The 3,381-nt window shown below is 35.9% G+C and overlaps 1 long non-coding RNA gene across 1 annotated transcript; it reads right to left on the bottom strand.

Moving 5' to 3' along the window:
- Positions 1–1,149: 1,149 nt before the first annotated feature.
- LOC137056549 (uncharacterized) lies at positions 1,150–3,091 on the bottom strand. The gene is made up of 3 exons (XR_010900377.1): positions 2,981–3,091; positions 2,793–2,902; positions 1,150–1,358 (listed from the first exon to the last, which is right to left on the bottom strand). It is a non-coding gene; the product is annotated as an uncharacterized lncRNA (long non-coding RNA).
- Positions 3,092–3,381: the final 290 nt, after the last annotated feature.

Here is a 3,381-nt window from a genome sequence, read left to right as displayed (position 1 = left end):
GGCTTAGAGATAATGGGTAATGGGTTTGCTCAGGCAGTCAAACTCGAACAGCGCAGCAGCGCCACCCAGTGCATACAGGCAGCGTGGCTCAGAGAGCAAATAAGAGCAAAGGTTCCCATGTGTTTACATTCATGTGATCTGAACACACCAAACACGGCACGCTTGGATACAATAACACACAGAGGAAGTCATTAAAAACAAAAAGAATGACATTTTGCTAAACTTTATGGAGGAATTATTTATATTGTAATGCCCCACAAATGTTTATCAAATTATATGAATCTTGAATTTGTCAATAAGAAAAAGGAAGAAACATTTATCTTAATTTTTTTTATAAATAGCTATGTTTTTTGTGTGTGTTGTGTTTTTGTTTTTTATTGTTAATCTGGTTGAGAATATTTGACACTTATCCTGTGAAGCATTATTGTTGTATGTTGGATTCAATGTTGTGAATCATTTGCTCTGTTAATAAAAAAAAAAAGTAATAATAAAAACTTAAAAAAGGAATGTGTTTTCTGTGAGACACGTAAAGCAAAAGGGTTATTATTTGAGTGCATATTACCATCTGACTTTAATTATTATATCTAATTATATGAGCAGTTAATAATACAAGTAGGATAAACCATGTGAGGTACAATTAAGGTCTGCTTACTTTACAAAGTACACTTAAGTATATTGGTCAATGACATGACACCTTCATTTTCTATCCAATTGCATTTTCTTTTTCAGATAAAAACGTGTTTATAAATGCATTAAAAATACTCACTTTAACTTAAAAAAAAAAACATTTGTTATTTGTAATATTTCTGTTATTTAAAGTGTCAAAATATCATGTGGTGCGACCGTCTTGTCATCACAGAATAAACCCCATCAGAGTGACCCCTGAAGACCCCTCCGTCGGGGTTTATTCTGCGATAACAACCGGCTGGGTGTTATATCGCACGGCTACAAGTGTGATATTGTGTTTATACAACAGTTCGAGACACAAGTGTGTAAATAAATCAGAAACAACAACAGTGTCTTTAAAAAGCAGAACTGCTTCGTTTGACAGTCCATTTCACAATCACTAACGGACCCTTTCTCAATACTAAACACGGCATATTATTCATATTTATTTAACAACAATATGTAAATGAACAATAGCCATTATAAAAGACAACAGGAAATAAACACAAGCAAACATTTCAGTCAAACGTGCAAAAGCAGCGCTCTGGCACAGGATTCAAGTTAGCTAAATATAAAGTTATCAAAACTGGGGTTATGAAAATTATAACTTTAGTCAAATCGATTTTCCCTGGAACAATAAATAGGATTATTAATCCAAAGATTGTCCGTTTGATAGCCCAAATGAATAATACCTAGGGCTGGGCGATAAATCGATTTTATGAATTAATTCGAGTTTTTAGTTTACGACGATTTTTGTGAATGAAAATCGGTTTTCTCTTTCAAATCCGCCGACGCTCCCCTCTGAGCTCCCGTAATGGCTCAGCCCTCCCCGCGCGCGTTTGCCACAGAGGTACACAAACAACAAGGATCGCGTCTAACAACATAGTGTCATTCGTAATTGGTTCAGTTTTACACAGAACAATTAACAATATGTGTGTTTGAAGTCTGAACGGAACCGCGCTAGGCGCTACTCATTTAAAGCTGCGCTGACACGAACGCAGCGCGAGCTCACACACGGGCCAATCTCGTGACAGACACGATACACAGCGCTGGTGATCCAGTGAGAGAGCGTTTAAATCAACACACCATCGCTACTGTGATCTAGTGGAAGCGGTCGGGGCAGAATTCTGTTATAAACCACAGATATCAGATCAAACAGAGCTGTGCGAAGGTCAGGGGTTTCAGTCACAAAACACCAACATTTACCACGATTGTACTGTAGTAAAACCACATGGATTTAATGTTGTTGTTGTCATTATTTATCTCAGGATTCGTACAACCTTTTGAGATTGAAATTCAAGCACTTTCCAATGGTTTTCAAGAGCTTCACACTTATTTCCAGCACTTCAAAGCTCTAGATATCCGATTGTAATGTTATTTTTAATGTGATGGTTTGTAAAACTAAAAGTTTAAAGGGGTCTTGTGAAAGAAATAGTCGAATGTTTTTTTTAGTTTATTTTTTTTAAATGTGTAATCCATTTTGTAGCATTTTTATTTTAAAAAAGATATGAAATGCCCACCACTATAACCAGCAGAAGAGCACTTATTGATTTATTAGCGATTTTCACTCCCTAATGTATGGAAAGTACGAAGTCACAGTCTCAGGAAAAACTAAACTTTTCTTCAAATTGTGACTAAATTACAGTAAAGTAAAGAGCTCCTTTAATAATCACTGAAGCTGTCGATCAGTTCAGTGTGAGACTATTGAAGAACAATGCTAATCTATATTTAATAAGAGCATTAGGCTACATTTAAATTTTCCCTATACTTTTTTTGCACATTACTGTTGTTAATAAAAGTTAATTTTATCTGCATATCAATTCATAAACATTTGATATGTATACTGTTTATTGCAAAAGATATGGTGCCCATTTATACTGTGGAATAGTTGGGGATTATTCACATGCGGAAAGTTTTGCACCCCAGGTGGCACTTCTACCAAGCTGCAAATATTTAATTTTACCTAAACAAAATAAAGTTAAAACTTGTTTTGAACAATTTCTTTGTCATCTGCAGACTGATTTTAAGTAGGAGGGGGAAAAAATCGTTTTAAATCGTAAATCGAATTTTTGGTGAAAAAATCGGGGATTTTTTTTTTGGGCCATATCGCCCAGCCCTAATAATACCTCATGTTTATCCACTCGCATACAGTAAGAGCAGCTCAGATTCCCGAGATGAAGCTCTTCTCTGCGGGTAGACGAGCGCTGAGCGGCCGCTGACCGTCTGGAGCTCGCATCTAAAAAAGCGAAAGCTCATTAAACAGGCGCTGTGTTTATGAGTGTCATATTTGAGGTCTAAATAACTACATACTCACCTGAAAAACTCTTTAAACACCATTTCGTGACACAACAACAGTAGTATTTCTAAAACATAAGGTGGATTTGATCGGCCGCAGGCCGCCATGACAGTCGCCGAGAGCGGAGCGATACAAACGGTGAAACGGTCCCAATGCAGTGCTGATACTCAGCCAATCAGATTCGAGAACCAGAAAGGACTGTTGTATAAAAGTATATAAAGTAAATCAGTTTTAACATAATGTAATTAATTATGCATTTATTAACGCTGCTTAAACATCATCCCAGCCAACAAAAATATGTTGAGAAAATGTAAGAACATTTTGCTAATATTCCCATTAAGTAATTAAAACGTTATTTCTGATTGTTTCCTGGAAGATCAAAATTTATTTTTCTTTTTGGTTATGTGAATGTTAAAGGA

The sequence above is a fragment of the Pseudorasbora parva genome, chromosome 21, assembly GCF_024679245.1.
Source record: "Pseudorasbora parva isolate DD20220531a chromosome 21, ASM2467924v1, whole genome shotgun sequence".
Lineage (NCBI taxonomy): Eukaryota > Metazoa > Chordata > Actinopteri > Cypriniformes > Gobionidae > Pseudorasbora > Pseudorasbora parva.
Note: the sequence above shows the minus strand (reverse complement) of the source record. Positions and strands in the feature narration are given on the sequence as shown.